The following is a 17,063-nucleotide window of genomic DNA, read 5'->3' as shown; positions in this document are numbered from 1 at the left end:
CGCAATTTGCAATTGAATTTTTCTTTTTATGGCTCCATTATTTGTTAGAGCTTGAACAATCAATACCCTCAGGCAGTAGACTGAGCTATGACTGACATAAGAGTCAATAATTCTGCCATATGCATTTTTGTTAAGAAATGTATCCTTTTAACTCTTAATTAAAGGCTACTCTCTCTTTTCCATTAGGGTTTTTCATCCACCCTAAGTAGATTATCAAGGAGGAGTTAGAATGAAATTAGCAAAAGAAATTGAAATATGGATACCTAATAAGTAATACAGCTACCAGCTGAAATCAGTGAGACAGAAAGATTGACTTACAACTTCCTTTGAATCATTATTTTGCCATTTATTAACTGAGTTACTGTGGGCAACTGAATCACTCAATCTCTTTGAATCTCTGTTTTCTCACAGTGAAATGAAGGTTTTACTTGAATTTATTAATCATGAGTTTGTTATGAGGAATAACTTTATACATGATAATGAGTTTTATAAATGTCCCTTCTAAATCCATTCTTTGACCTCAGCTAGACTTTCAGTCCTTCACCCTTTAGTGCTGTGTTGTGTCTCCTCCTTCTTTGATTTGTCTTTCCTCTCTCAAATCTCTGATATTTAGCAATTTTAAGTATAGACTTTTCTCTCTTCCTGAATGCCACACCCTCTTGTCCTATTACCATTAATCTCTAGCCAAGCCTCAGTCCATAATTTTCCATGTGCACTCCTGAAAAGCTGCTGAATGCAGCTATACACATTCTCATAGTCATGTTTACTGGACACATTAGAAATTCATGTGATCCAAACTCACTGTACCAACTTTGTCTTTCTATGCTTCTATAATCTATTGTTTTTATTTCAATTCCTACAGAAGCTGTTCTAAAACTGCTCTTCCTTTCTAAAGTCTCTTATATGTCTAAATTCTCCAAGATCTTGCCTCTGACATCACTGAGAAATTTTAAATTATTCCATAAAAGCTTGTTTTTCTCCAATCTCCCACTCTCTCTGTCCTTGCCCCAAAGAAATGGACCTTTTCCAAAGTCAACCCATTTACATGTACATCCTGTCCTGACTATCTATGACTGTCACTCCATCTTTGTACCTCTGCTTTTTTCCCCCTCTTTGAGATGTTTCTACGTTTTGTTTGTCTATTTCTTTGTATTTTTTGTCTCCATCTGTTTCTCTCTCTTTCTCTACTGTCTGTCTCTTTGTATATCTCTATCTGCTGCTTCTATATCCATGTGTCTCTGACTCCCTCTCAGTCTCTGTCTTGGTTTTTCTGAATTTTGTCTCTGTCTCTCTATTTCTCTGTGTCAATTTGTCTCTCACTCACTTTCTTTCCACTTCAACTTCTGCCTAACAATTGGTCCCTTCCTTAGCACATTCAAATGTACCCATATCTACCTCATTTTCAAAACAAAACAAAGAAAAAACCTTTGACCACACTTTATTGTCCCCTTAAATATCATCCTATATTTCTTCCATCTTCCGCTATTGAACACTTTAAAAAGGCTGTCCAACATGGCTCCTTCTCTTATTTCTCTCACTCATTCTACAATCTTTTGCAATCTTGTTTACAGCCTTTGTTCTGTCCTCATTTATCTTGACCTATTTACCATAGCAAGAAAAGTACTGAATATTCTAAGTATTCGTTCTTTTTTGAATTCACATAATATAATCATATACCTGATATAATAATTTTGTCAGTGAGGTGGCATAATGGATAAAGAGAATATATATATATATATATATATATATGTATATACATGTATATATACATATATATATAATATTGTGTGTCTATATTTGTGTGAGTGTTTTGTTTACTTATCTGAGCCTTACATCACTACAGAAATGTATATTCCTAGATGATGCAGTGAATAGAGGGCTGGGACTGATGTCATCAAGACATGAATTCAAATCCTGCCTCAGACATTTGCTAGATCCTGTGCTATCCTAGACAAGTCATTAAATCTCCATCTCCCTCTATTATTCCCTTGTACAACAGAGATCATAAAAACACCTACTTTTCAGGGTTTTTGTGAGGATAAAACGAAATAATATTTTTAAAATGATTTGACAAACTTAAAGTGCTATATAAATGCTATTATTTCTCATACATCAATTCTCCTACCTGTATGCTTATTGGTTCTCTGTGAATTTTGTTAGCTCATTATACACATTGCATTCCCTAACTGAGATTATATCCTAGATCCTTTTTTCTCATTCTTTAGTCTACCCTTTGATAACCTAATCAGTTCCCTTTGGTTTAATTATAGTCTCACTGCAGATGCCTCCCAGATTGAAATATCCTACCCCAGTATTTTCTGTGAGCTTCAGTTTTGAAACATCCATTACCTATGTGAATTTCAAACTGTATATTGTGAAGAAATTTAGATCTTAATATCTAAAACTGACCTTACTATCTTTCATTCTCAAGTCTTTCCTCTTCATGATTTCCCTATTCTTTTCAAAGACTAACATTGTGCCACTTTCCCAGGTTTGTAACTTTAGTATCCTGCTATTTTTTTCCGGCCAAATTGGGCCTCATGCCTCCTTTTATATGAGCCTTCTCTCTCTGTTCTGCACACATGAGACTCCATCACCAGTCTCCCTGACTTGCATTATCCATAACACACTCCAGTAATTCATTTACTGCTTTACTTTTGTATTTTCTTCCTTTAAGATGCAGCATATGCTTCAGAAAGTCTTCTGTATGAAGTTTTCCCTGATCCCTCCAACTTCTACTGGCCTCTCTCTCTCAAATTATATTTTGTTTATTCTGTATATATTCATGTTTACTTGCTTTTTATTTATGTTGCCTCTTTCTACATATGCATTTATTTTCCCTTTTATTAGAATGCAATTTCCCTGAGAATAAAATATGGGTGCTAAATATATGTTTATTGATTTATTTATTGATAGTTTTAGAAAACAGAATAGTGTTCCCTGCTTTAAGAGTGATATGAGAAAATCTAAGTTTATATCATAGAATTACAAACAAATATTCACTTTTGAAAAAAAAAGATTCTTTGCTTAAAAGGGGTTCTTTTCATTCAAATATCAAGATGTATTGGTACAGTTAAAATATTATTGAATGAAGACAAATTGACTTTATCTTCAATATTTATGGGATATATTGCTTCCGTTTATTTTCTGAAATATAAGTTACCATTGGAAACTCAATTTTGAGTATCTAGTTTTAGCCACACAATATATGATTGATTCGTTTTAGAAAAGAAATTGTATTACTGCTCTTAGTAACAGATTTAAAGCCTGGTTTAGATTTAGTCTTTTCAAATGAATAGTTATGAAGTCCTGATATCTCTGAAGTAGTTCACGAGAAAATTTCTATCAAATTATTATTGCTGTCAAATATGTGACATTGCCTCATAATGATGAAAATATAAAACTGACTGAAAACTGAAAAGTCAGTATCATGAAAATTCATTAGCACTAAACACTCCTAATAACCTTTAGGTACAACAGGATCATCTCCCAACACATTTCTTTTTTTTTTTCAGTTTAAATTTTTATTATAAGAAAAATGATAAACCTAAAACCCCCACAAACATCACCCCATTCAAAACATCAAAAAAAGAACTAGATACGAATTTGTGAACTTCCACATGGAGCTTATTTTTAAAGGTTTTATAATAAATATAATTGTTGAAACACTGCTTTGTTAGTATTGCCCCAATTGAACTTCTGTCTTTTCTGCAGATTTTCATAGAATTCATTTTGTCTCTCTTTTTTCTCTTTATTTCTTTTTTCCTTTGTTCATTTGTTTATTCCTTCCCTCCCTCCACCTTTCCTTTTTCTCCTTGAAAATGTTTCTTGTTTCTCTTCTATCTCTCTTCCTATCTGACTGTTCCTTCTTAGTTTACTTGGATGAAACTTCTTCTGAGATGCTACTTCCTGCCCAAATAATGGATGACCCTAAGGGCTGTCCTGGGCCCTCTTCTCTTCTTCTTTTCTATTTTACTTGTTTACATCATCAACTACCAGGAATTCAATTTGGTATTTGGTATATATAAGAAGCAAATCTAGTAATACAGTCCTAGTCTTTCTTCTGACCTTGCATTTCTGATTTATTCAGCATCTTGAACTGGATGTCCCATAGACATTTTAAACTGAACATGTGCAAGGCAGTCCTCATTATCTTTTCCCAATATTTTCCTCTTTCTAAATCTTCTCATTACTGTTGAGGACACTAATGTTCTCTCATGCTCTCAGGCCCATAACCTAGGTGTAATCCTTGACTCCTCAGTCTCTTAAACATCACTTCCAATGAATCTCTTGTCAAGGTCTATCAATTTTCTTTGCTGACACTTCCATCACCTTGGTGCAGGCTTTCATCACTTCATGTTTAACTACTGCAATTACTTGCTCATTCATCTGCCTGCCACTAGTCTCTCTTTACTCTAGTCCATCAGCCACTCTACTATCAAAGTGATCTTCCTAAATTTCTGATTTAACCACTAAAAAGAAATTTGGCTTCAGTGGGAAACTGACTGATTGGAGTGAGAGAAACTTAAGTCACAATCAGTGCATTAACAGCTCAAGGATAAGGGTAAATACCAAAGAGTATTTCTGTTTTTACATTTTATATATTTATTTTAATTTTCAACATTCACATTTTAAATAACTTTTTTTATTTTTTGGAACATTTGAAAATCTTTTAATCTATTAAGTTCCTGAAATTTAAAATGTGGTGCTACCACACAATAACATAGTTTGTTCTCTCCCTTAAATCATATTTCTGCTACATGGAACATAGACAAGGTAGCACAGTAAAGACAAAAAATGCACTGTGAATAAAAAGTCACATAAAAGTTGTAAACCTCAGTGGTAGTCAAGTCTTACTCTTTAAAAAGAAGGCAAAACCAGTGCGATAAGAACATCAGACAAGGGCAGCATATCTGTGGTTAAAGGTAACCATTTTTTAAAATATAAATTATGACCTCTTCCAATTGGTATAGAAGGGATGGCCAAGAAACTTGAAAGAAACAAACAAATTTGCATGTCAATATTGTACATTCTTCCAACTCTGATTTAGTATTCACTCTTCAGTAAATTTAATTTTTAAGACACATACATCACACTATCTGGCTTCTCTTTGAAATTGTCCCACAACAATGAAATGGTGATATTATTATATTTATCTTTTTTCTTTCTTGATGCACTTAATGCAGAATAAATTTGGCTTTGTCAGTATAAATTATGCCAAAAATAAAGTGCAAACCCATTTTACTAAAAGAAGGTCATTGTTTAAAAAGCTATGTTAAACAAAAAATGCCTTGATTTGCCACTTCAGGTTTGAAAACCCATGCTTTTGCACCTGAAACATACCAACACCAAAGTCCTGAGACAAAAAGTCACATAATCTTTTAATTAGATGGAGTTACATCTTTTTCTACAGCTGACCATCCATATAAAGTTTAAATTATAAAGGATAACCTCAATATTGAGCAACCAGGAGGTCAGTGGTTAGAATCTTTGATGTGAGTCAACCAATTAGAAACCTCTAATTTGCTAAGCCACTGGTCCACTTTATGTGATTGGTCATTACAGGCTTCCTCAAGTTTTATCAAGCTCTTCTGAAGATAATTTGAAAACCTTTCAATGTACTTGTGAATGTGTCTCCACTAAGAATAATGAACCTAGTGCTCAAAACCACCCCCTTTAGCTCTAGCTTGCTGAATGACATTTAGAGATGGGGTGTCAGCCTCGTTTTCCTGCATGAAGGATAGCATTTACAAATTTTTCATCTACTTTGAACTGTCTCCCATTGATGCCTCTGAGTGACTGACTACTCCAAATAATTACCATTTCTTTTCTTAAATGATAATAACTAGGTACTGGGAAGTGCCTACCTTGAAGAAATGTAGTCAATTTCCTGAGGACCTCATTGTCAATACAGTTAGGCACTGTAACAATTGGAGAGTAAGGGGCAGACAGCAAAATCCTTATTGATATAGCTCAGCCTCCATTCACTGGGAACTGAGAAGAAGAGCTCAAATTCTGTCTCATGATGTAGCATATGCCAGCCATCTTCTACCACTTAAAACACGGATAGGTAAATAGATACATTTGAGTGAAGGAGTCCAAGGCTGATAAAGCCTCAATGGAACTTGCAACATTCAAACATTCTTTCATTCCTGGGATGCCTAGTTGAATAATCCCCAGATCTTTGCATTTTCTGATTATGGTTCCCAACAATCCCACAAATCCCTTCTCAATGGAGTTTGTGTTAGAATGGGGCAACCACAGCTCCTCGTGTGATATTTTGCTGGGAGGACAGCATCAGGTGATGACCAGTCAGGCACAGAGTGCCTTTCACATCCAAGTAGAAGGGTCATTGTATAATCATATTTTCTAGTTGCTGAATTTTCATCAGTTCCAGGAACTCCACTGAGGCTCAGAGCCTGAGCAAGACACAGTGGGGCCAGGCTTAGTGAAGGGGTCTTCTCTGTCCTCTCTTCACTCCTTTCTTGAACCCCACAGTGGTCCTGTAGGCCTGATCTGGAAGGTCCTACCTCCCATACTGACTTCAGGTCAGAGTCTCAAAATGCTTGCTTACCCTGGCAACCAAGTCTGAAGGAACCCAAAGGAGGAGGGTCTTCTTCTGGGAAGCAGAGAAGGAGAAAGTATCCCAAGACCCGCACATCTCTCCAGGCACTGTCTGCTGAGGGTAGAAGTAGCTGACACCCAGCTTCAGCATTCACTTTTAAAAGATTTTGAGTTCTAAACTTTCCCCTCCCTCTCATCGCCTGTTCCTAAGTTGGCATGCAGTCTCATAAAGGCTATACACATAAAATTATATTAAAATTATCTCCACATTAGTCGTGTTGTGAAAGATGAATCAGAAGAAAGGGGAAAAACATGAAAAAATAAAAATAAAAAAGAAAAAATTGCGTGCTTTAATCAGCATTAAGTCTCCACAGTTCATTTTCTGGATGTGGATAGCATTTTCCAACATGATTCTTTTGGAACTGTCTTACAACATTCCATTGCTAAGAAGAGCTAAGTCTGTCAAATCGTTCAGGGCAAAATGTGGCTGTTGCTGTACGATGTTCTCTTGATTCTGCTCATTTCACTCAGCATTAGTGAATTAATTTCTTTCTGAAATTAGCCTGCTCATCATTTCTTATAGAACAATAGTATTCCATCACATTCATATGCCAAAACTTGTTGAGCCATTCCCCAATTGATGACCATCCCCTCAGTTTCCAATTCTTTGTCACCACAAGAGCTTCTATAGGGGGGCTGAGTCAAGATGTTGGAGTGAGAGCAACTACTCACCTAAGCTCTTAGACAAACTCCTTCAGATATCTCTAAAAAGAGAATCCGACCAAATTTTGGAGGTACAGAATCCAATAGGAGACACACTGTGGCTAATTCATAGACCAGGACAGACTGGAAGGTTAATGGGAAAGATCTGTTCCACAGGGGTCAAAGAACAGCACAGCACGCCCTGCCACCACATAGCAGAGTAGAAAAGGCCCAGGGCAGCCTCAGGCAGCAGCAGCACCATGAATGGAAAAGTGGCAGTCCAGGGCGGGAAACCAGTTAAGCCCAGTGAGTAACAGCTGCTGAGCCCGAGGTTTAAGTCGCAGCACCTCCTGAGATTTTCAACTTGCAGATTAAACGTCTGTAAGTCACCTACTTAAATTTCCAGAAGCCAAAACGACGGAGTGATCTGTAAATGCCCTCTTCCTCTCCCCTTCTTGACCTGGAAAGAACCATAAAATATTTACACAGAAAAATCCTGGATCAATGGAATCAACAGAAGGGGAAAATAATCTAGTATCACCCGAGGCTAGGAAAATTGCTAAGGAATATTCCTCTTACATTGAGGGAGGAACAGAGCTGTTCCAGAAAGCCAGAGCTCAGGGGGGGGGGGGGTGTAGGGGGGAGAGGGGTGAAGCCTTGCAGTAGGACTAAGGCATGCCTCAGTGCTCCAAGGGAAGCGGGAAGACAATACAGCAGGCATGATCACCAGGAAGTGAGCTTGCCATTGCTCTAGCTGAGCTGAGGAGATCTCCTATAAACAGACCACCCTTTTCCCAACTTAACAAGCTAGCCCCAGGGATAATGCAAGGAAAAACAAAACAAAAAGACAAAAAGGCACCTGTCCTTAGATTTTTCACACTGGTCAGTTCAACATAAGGTTCTCCAAATTCTCCCTGAAAGAACCAGAGGCCACAACATGCAAAGTCTCCTCATCATGAACAAGAATCAAAGGAGGAAAGCAAAAGACTGTAGAATCTTGGAATGGGGACAAGGACCAAAACACGAATATCAAAGAAGTCAGTATTGAGAGTGTACTCCCATTTGCAAATTCAGAAGAGACTGGGAACTGCTAGTATGCACAAAGAGTTCTCCTGGAACAGCTGAAGAAGGAAATAGAAGAATAACTGGCCAATGATTTTAAAAGTATGAAAAAAGAATTCTTTCAAGAGAACAGCTCCTTAAAAAGGAAACATAACTGGGAAAATTGGACAAATGGAAAAGGAACCAAAAAATTAACTGGAGAAAGCAATTCCTTAAAGGAATAATTGGACAAGTGGAAAAGGAGATCCAAAAGTTAACTGAAGAAAGCAATTTGATAAAAATTAGAATTGGGAAAGTAGAAACTAATGACTCTATGAGACATCAAGAATCAGTCAAAAAAAATCTATTGAATGAAAAGATAGAAAAAAATATAAAATATCTAATTGGAAAATCAACTGACCTGCGAAATAGATCCAGGAGAGACAGTTTAAGAATTATTGACCTACCATAAAGTCATGATGAAAGAAAAAAGAATCTGAACAATATCTTCCAAGAAATCATCAAGGAAACTGCCCATAAGTGCTAGATTCAGAGAGAAAAATAGTCATCAAAAGAATCCACAGTTCATCTCCCGAAACGGATCCTAAACCAAAAACACCAAAATATATTATTGTTAAATTCCAGAATTATCAAGTAAAGGAGAAAATACCATAAGAAGCCAGAAAGAAACCATTCAAATATTAAGGAGCTATAGTCAGAATCACACAGGACCTTGCAGTTTCTACATTAAAAGATCAAAGGAATTGGAATATGATATTCTGTAAGGCAAAGGAGCTGGAACTACAACCAAGGATCAATTACCTAGCAAAGTTCAGCATAACATTTCAGGCAAGGAGATGGACATTCAACAAAATAAGGGATTTTCAGACCTTCCTGACAAAAAGGCCAGAACTCAAGAGAAAATTGGATCTTCAAATATAGGTCTCAAGAGAGGCATAAAATGGTAAACAGGGAAAAAGAAAAACTTGTTACTCAATTTGGGTAAACTGTGTATCTCCATGTAAGGGAGATGATACTGTTAATCTTCATAATTGTACCTGTGTTATGAAATATAAAAAGGATATACATAGATAGAGGAAATGGGTATAAAATAAATGAGGTGATGACAAAAATCATGGGAAGGGATTGCAACAGGACATGTGAAAAGGAGGGAGCAGAAAATGGTAAAATAAAGCACAGGAAGAAGTATAAAATTATATTATAGTAGAGGGAAAGAGGTAAGGGTGATGAGCATTGTTTGTGAGGTACTCTCATCTGATTTGGTTCAAGGAGGGAACAAGAAACTTAATCATGTATATAAATCTGACTAGCTCTATAGGCAGTAGGAGAGGAAGGGGAAGAAAGGGGAAGGGAAGCTAAAAGGGAGGGGAAAAGTAGTAAGGATAAAAGGGAGTAAAATGGAGGGAGGTTGAAAGAAGGAAGGGAAGAGTGAGAGAGGTGGTGGTAAAAAGAGAAATCTCTATTGAGGAGGGGGAGGGAGACAGGAGAACTAAAAGAACAAATGGTAGGAAAGGGGATGATGGGAAAGATCCAGATTGTAATCACAACTGTGAATGTGAATGGAATGAACTCTCCCATAAAATGGAGAAGGAAAGCAGAATAGATTAAAAGTCATAATCCAACAATAAGTTGTTTACAAGAAACACATTTGAAAGGGAGGATACACACAGGGTAAAGGTAAAAGATTGGATCAAAATATATTGTGCTTCAGTTGATGTAAGCAAAGCAGGAGTAGTAATCCTAACTTGAGGCGAACCAAATGCAGGAACAGATTAAATCAAAAGAGACAAGAAAGAAAACTATATCCTGCTAAAAAGCATCATAGACAATGAAGCAGTATCATTACTAAACATGTAAGCTCCAAGTCGTATAGCATCCAAATTCTTAGAGGAGAGGTTGGGGGAGTTTCAAGAAGAAATAGAAAGTAAAACTATACTAGTGGGGGAACTCAACTTCCCCCTCTCTGAACTTGATAAATCTAACCTCAAAATAAACAACAAAGAAGATAAGATGGTGAATAAAATACTGGATAAGGTAGATGTAATGAATCTCTGGAGAAAACTGAGTGGAGATAGAAAGGAATATACCTTTTTCTCAGAGGTACATGGCACATATACAAAAACTGTTCTAGGGCATAAAAACCCTCACAATCCAGTGCAGAAAGGCAGAGATAATCAATGCATCCTTCTCAGATCATAATGCAATAAAAAATTATATGTAATAAAAGGCCATGGAAAGATAAAACAAAAATTAGTTGGAAACCAAATAAGCTAATACTAAAGGAGAAGTGGATTAAACAACACATCATAGAAACAATCAGCAACTTCATTCAAGAGAATTACAGTAATGAGAAAACCAATCAAATCCTATGGGGCACTGAAAAAACAGTTCTTAGGGGAAGCTTTGTATCTTTGAATGCTTAAATGAATAAAATAGAGAAAGGGGAGATCCATGACTTGGGGATGTAGCTGAAAACTATAGAAAAAGAACAAGTCTAAAATCTCCAAGTAAATACCAAATTAGAAATACTGAAAACCAAAGGAGAGATCAATAACACTGAAATTAAGATAACTATTGAACTAATAAATAAAACTTATAGTTGGTTTTAGGAAAAAACTGAAAAAAATCCATAAAACTTTGGTCAATTTGATTCAAAAAAAGAAAACCAGATTTCAAAATTGAAAGGAGCAAACACATCTCCAGTGAGGAGAGAATTAAAACAATAAGTAGAAATTATTTTGCCCAAATTTATGCACATATATTCGACAATATAAATGAGATGGATGAGTATTTTAAAAAATATTAATTGCCTAGATTTACAGAAGAAGTTGAATACTTAAACAACCCCATGTCAGAAAAAGAAATTGAATAAACCATCAATGACCTCCCTAGGAAAAAGTCTTCAGGACCAGAGGGATTTACAAGTGAATTCTATCAAACATTTAAAGAACAGTTAATTCTAATACTATATAAACTATTTGGAAAAAAATGGGGAAGAAGGAGTCCTCCTACATTTTTTATGATACGAATGTTGTTTTGATACCAAAACCAGGAGGATCCAAAACAGAGAAAGAAAATTATAGAGCAATTAGTCAAATGAATATAGATGCAAAAATTTTAAATTACATTGTAATATAAAGAACATAGCAACTTATCATGAGAATAATTCATTATGATGAGGTAGAATTCATACCAGGAATGCAGGGCTGATTCAATATTAGGAAAATTATTTGCATAATCGATCATATCCAGAACAAAACTAACAGAAACCACATTATTATTATGTCAATAGATTCAGGAAAAGGTTTTGATGAAATACAACACCCATTCCTGTTAAAAACACTGGAGAGCATAGAAGTAAAGGAAACATTCTATAAAATAATAAGCAGTGTCTACCTAATACCTTCAGCAAGCATTACATGCAAAGGAGATAAGTTAGATGCATTTCCAATAAGATCGAATGAAACAAGGGTGTCCATTATCATCACTATTATTCAACATGGTACTAGAAATGTTAGGTGCAACAACTAGAGAAGATAAAGAAATTGAAGGAATTAGAATAGCAAAGAAGCAATTAAGTTTTCACTCTTTGCAGATGATATGCTGATATACTTAGAGAATCCCACAGATTTAAGTAAAAAACTATTTGAAATAATATATAACTTAGACAAAGCTGCAGGTTACAAAATAAACCCTCACAAATCTTCTGTATTCCTATAATATAATATTACAAACAAAGCCCAATAGAAGAGATAGAAAGAGAAATCCCATTAAAACTGTGGTAGACACTGTAAAACATTTGGGAATTTTGTTACCAAGACAAACCCAGGGATTATATGAACACAATTACAAGACACTTATCCTGCAAATAAAGTTAGATCTAAGTGGAAAAAGCATCAGTTGCTCGTGGATAGGCCAAGCCAATATAATAAAAATGACAATTTTACTTAAATTAATTTACTTATTTAGTACCAAACCAATCAAACTATCAGATAATTATTTTCTAGAGCTGAAAAAAGTAGTGCCAAAATTCATCTGGAAGAACAAAAGGTCTAAAATATCGAGGGGACTAAGGAAAAGAAATTCTAGTGAATGTGTCCTAATGTTACCAGATCTCAAATTCTATTATAAAGCAGCAATTATCAAAAGCACTTGGTACTGGCTTAGAAACAGAAGGGTAGACAAGTGGAATATGCTAGGTACTCAAGACATAGTAGGCAATGAATATAAAAATCTATGGTTTGATAAACCCAAGAACCCCAGTTTCTGGGATAAGAACTCACTGTTCAAGAAAAATTGTTGGGAAAACTGGATAACAGTGTAGCAGAAACTAGGCATAGACCAATGCCTGATACCATGCGTAAGAGTAAAGTCCAAATGGGTACACGATCTAGGTGTAAAGATTGATAACATGAACAAATTGGTGGAGCAATGAATAGTGTATTTATTAGACTTGTGGAGAAGGGAAGAATTTTTGACTAAAGAAGAGGTAGAAAGCATGATGAAGTTCATGATAGATGATTTTGATTACATTAAACTGAAAAGTTTTGGAACAACCAAACCCAGTGCAACCAAGATTCAGAGGAATGGAGAAAACTGGGAAAGAATTTTTGCAACTAGTATCTCTGATAAAGACCTCATGTCTAAAATATATAGAGAACTGAATCAAATGTACAAAAATGCAAGTCATTCCCGAATTGATAAATGGTCAAAAGATATGGACAGGCAGTTTTCAGAGGAAGAAATTAAAGACATCTATAGTTATATGAAAAAATGCTCTAAATCACTATTGATTAGAGAGGCAAATCAAAACAGCTCTGATGTACCACATCACACCTATCAGATTGGCTAACCTGACAAAACAGGAAGACAATAAGTGTTGGAGAGGATGTGGGAGAGTTGGAAGACTATTTCATTGTTGGTGGAGTTGTGAGTGATCCAAACATTCTGGAGAGCAATTTGGAACTATGTCCAAAGGCTACAAAAATATGCCCACCCTTTAACTCAGCAATATTGCTTCTAGGATTGTATCCCCAAGATATCATAAACATGGGAAAGGGTCCCACTTGTACAAAAATATTTATAGCATCACTCTTTGTGGTGGCTAAAAACTGTAAGTCAAGGGGATGCCCATCAATAAAGGAATGTCTGAATAAATTATGGTATATGAATGTAATGGAATACTATTGTATTATAAAAATGAAGAACAGAAAGACTTCAGAGAGGCCTGGAAAGACTTATATGATCAGATACTGAGCAAAAGTAGCAGAACCAGGAGAACTTTTTACACAGCACCATCACAGTGTGCAACCTTTTCCTCCTAGACTTGGAACTTCATTGCAGTGCAAGGACTTTAAAAAATTCCCAATTGTCTTTTAAGGTAAAATGCCTTCTACATCCAGAGAAAGAACTATGGAATTCTATAGCAGAGTGTATCAGATCATTTTCTTCTGTATTACGTTTTGGATTGTTATATTGTTTCTTCCATTCATTTTACTTCTTTTACACAGCATGACTATAATAAAAATACATTTAATAGGCATGTATGTGTAGAACCTATAGAAAATTATATGTGATCTTGGGGAGGGAGGAGGAAGATGCGGGGATTGAAAGGAAAAAAATTCTAAATTATACGGTAGTGAATGTAGAACAGTGAAAATAAATAAAATTAATCAAATAAAAGAAAAAAAAGAAAAAAAAGTGAATCAGCAAATAACAGAACTGTATCAGTTTGCATGCATATATTTTCCAGTTAGTTAAGCTATGCTGTCAAATTTTCTGCAAAATTTTGAAATAAATAATTCTTCTGTTATTTAAAGTTTACAAAAGCACTTTTCAAATGAAATATAAGCAGTTGCTTGAGAATCTTTATAGTAAGATTCTGCATAGTAAGAAGAGTTGAGGCTTCAAAAAGATAGGTTCCAGGAACTAGCCCATCTACCTTAATTTCTCAGTTCCTTTTGTTACAATATCTTGAATTCCACCAGAAGAAGTTCCTTTGGGTTAGGTCTTCATAGTCTCAAAATTCAAGTATCTTGGGATGGGAGGGGTACCATCAAGCCAAGGTTGACCTCTCGATGCAGTTTCTTGGTGCTATGGAAAGACACTTGGAAAAGATCACCAAAAGGAAGTTAAACTGAGTACCAACTGAGTAACTGAAAAACCAAACAAGGACCTCACTGAAGAGATAATGTAACGTACTTCCTTCCTGATGGCAGAGAAGTGGGAGAGTTCCAGAATTTAATATTGTTTTTACTATCAAATCTGTATTGGATGCTTTTGTTTAATTCTTTTTATCCAAGGAAAGGTTTAAAATGGAGGAACTTGATGGAGAAAAGGAAAAATAATTTTAAAAAAGAGTTGCTATAAATATTTTTGTACATGTAGGTCCTCCCTCTCCACCATTTTTAAATCATTTCTTTGGGATAAAGACCTAGCACTTGTGTTGCTGGATCAAAGGGTATATTATTTATGCATGCACATAGTTCCAAAATGTTTCCCAGAATGGTTGGAACAGGTCACAGTTCCATCAACATGCCTTAGTGTACCAATTTTCTCACATCTTCTGCAACATTTATTATTTTCCTGTTTTGTCATATTAGCCAATACAAGAGGAGGTACCTTAAGATTGTTTTAATTTGAATTTCTCTAATAAACCTTGATTTAGGACTCAGGCTTCATTTTTCAAGAAGTTATCAAAGAAAACTACCATGATACTCTAGAACCAAAGGTAAGATAGATATTGAAAGAATCCACTAATTGTGTCCTGAAAGAGATCCCAAAAGGAAAACTCCTAGGAATATTGTAGCCAATTTCCAAAGCACTGAGGTCACAGAGAAAATATTGCAACCAGCAGACACAAAGAATTTTAGTATTGTGGAAATACGATCAGGATAACACAAGACCTGGCAGCTTTTAACCTAAGGGATCAAAGAACTTGGAATATGACATTCCAGAAGTCAAAGGAATTAGGATTAAAAGGAAGAATAATCTACCTAGCAAAACTGAGTATAATACTTCGGGGAAAAAATGATCATTCAATGAAATAAAGGACTTTCAAGTATTCTTCATGAAAAGACCAGAGCTGAATAGAAAATTTGACTTTCAAGGATAAGAATCAAGAGAAACATGAAAAGGTAAACAGGAAAGAGAAAGCATAAGGGATTTACTAAAGTTGAACTGTTTACATAACTACGTGGAAGGATAATATTTATTACTCTTAAGATTTTTTCTCAATATTAGGGGAGTTGGAGGGATTAGATAGATATACATATATATGTATATATAATATCTATGTATATCTATCCATATGTGTATGTGTGTGTGTGTGTGTGTGTGTGTGTGTGTGTGTGTGTGTGTGTGTGTGTGTATAGACAAAGGACACAGGGTGAGTTGTAAATGAAGGGATGATTTATAAAAATATAAAATTAAGGAGTGAGAGAGGAATATATTGGGAGAAAGAGAAAGGTAGAAATAGGACGGAGTTAATTATATCTTACATCAAAGAGGCAAGGAAAAGCTTATACAATGAAGGGGAAGAGGGAGAAGGTGAGAGGGATAGATTGACAGTCTCATCAGACTGGGTTTAAAGGGGGAATGACATGCATACTCAGTTGGGTACGAAAATCTCTCTCTTATTGTTTTGTTCTATTATATCAATAATAGCTTATCTAACTTTACTTTTTTAAAATTCTAATTCCTTTATGAATATTTAGTTTTCAGCATTTGTTTCCACAAGAGTTTGAGTTCCAAGTTTTCTCCCCATCTCTCCCCTCCACTCACCCCAGGACAGCATGAATTCTGATTCCTGCTTTCCCCAATCTGCCCTCCCTTCTGTCACACTCCTCCCTTTTCTTATCCCCATCCCCTCTAATTTCTTGAAGGATAAGGTAGATTTCTTTACCCCATTGCTTGTATGTCTTATTTCCCAGTAGCATGTCAAAACAAGTTTTAACATTTGTTTTTGAAATTTCAGATGAGGAAGAACAAAGCATACTGTCACAGAAAGTCAAGACCCCTGCCTCCAGGGGCTCCAAAGGGAACGTAAACTGGGTTCAAGCAATAGAGGAGCTTAAAAAATGAATTAGCAGCTTGCTAAAGGAGAAGCAAAAAAATACTGGGGAAAATAACAGCTTTAAAAAGAGGCCAACTTAATTGGAAAAAGAAGTCCAAAAAGCCAATGCAAAGAAGGAGGCTTTAAAAAGCAGAATTAGCGAAATGGAGGAGAAGGTTCAAAACCTCACTGAGCAAAATAATTCATTGAAAAAGAGAACTGAGTATAGGGAAATGAATGACTGTGAGATAAACCAAGCAGTTAGTAAACAAAACCAAAAGTTTGAAAAAATAGAAGATAATGTGAAACATCTCATTGGAAAAACAACTAACCTGGAAAACAAATCCAGGAGAAATAATTTAAACATTATGGGACTACCTGAAAGTCATGATAAAAAAAAAAAAAAAGATCCTAGACATTATCTTCTATAAAATTATCAAGTAAAACTGCCCTGATATTCTAGAATCAGAAGGCAAAATAAATATTTAAAAAAATTCACCAATCACTTACTGAAAGAGACCAGAACAGAGAAACTGCTAGGAATATTGTGGTCAAATTTCAGAGTTCTCAGATTAAGGAGAAAATGTTGCAAGCAGCTAGAAAGAAACAATTTGGGTATTGTGGAAATACAATCAGGATAGCACAGGATATGGCAGCTTCACTATTAAGAGATTGAAGGGCT

General features: G+C 35.4%; 1 pseudogene; it reads right to left on the bottom strand.

Annotated features, from left to right (window-relative positions):
• Positions 1-5,474: 5,474 nt before the first annotated feature.
• The window catches only part of LOC140507723 (myotubularin-related protein 9-like), a 42,783-nt pseudogene continuing 31,194 nt past the window's right edge, over positions 5,475-17,063 (bottom strand).

Source organism: Notamacropus eugenii, chromosome 5 (genome assembly GCF_028372415.1).
Source record: "Notamacropus eugenii isolate mMacEug1 chromosome 5, mMacEug1.pri_v2, whole genome shotgun sequence".
NCBI classification, from domain to species: Eukaryota; Metazoa; Chordata; class Mammalia; order Diprotodontia; family Macropodidae; genus Notamacropus; species Notamacropus eugenii.
This window is presented reverse-complemented; position numbering and strand designations above follow the sequence as displayed.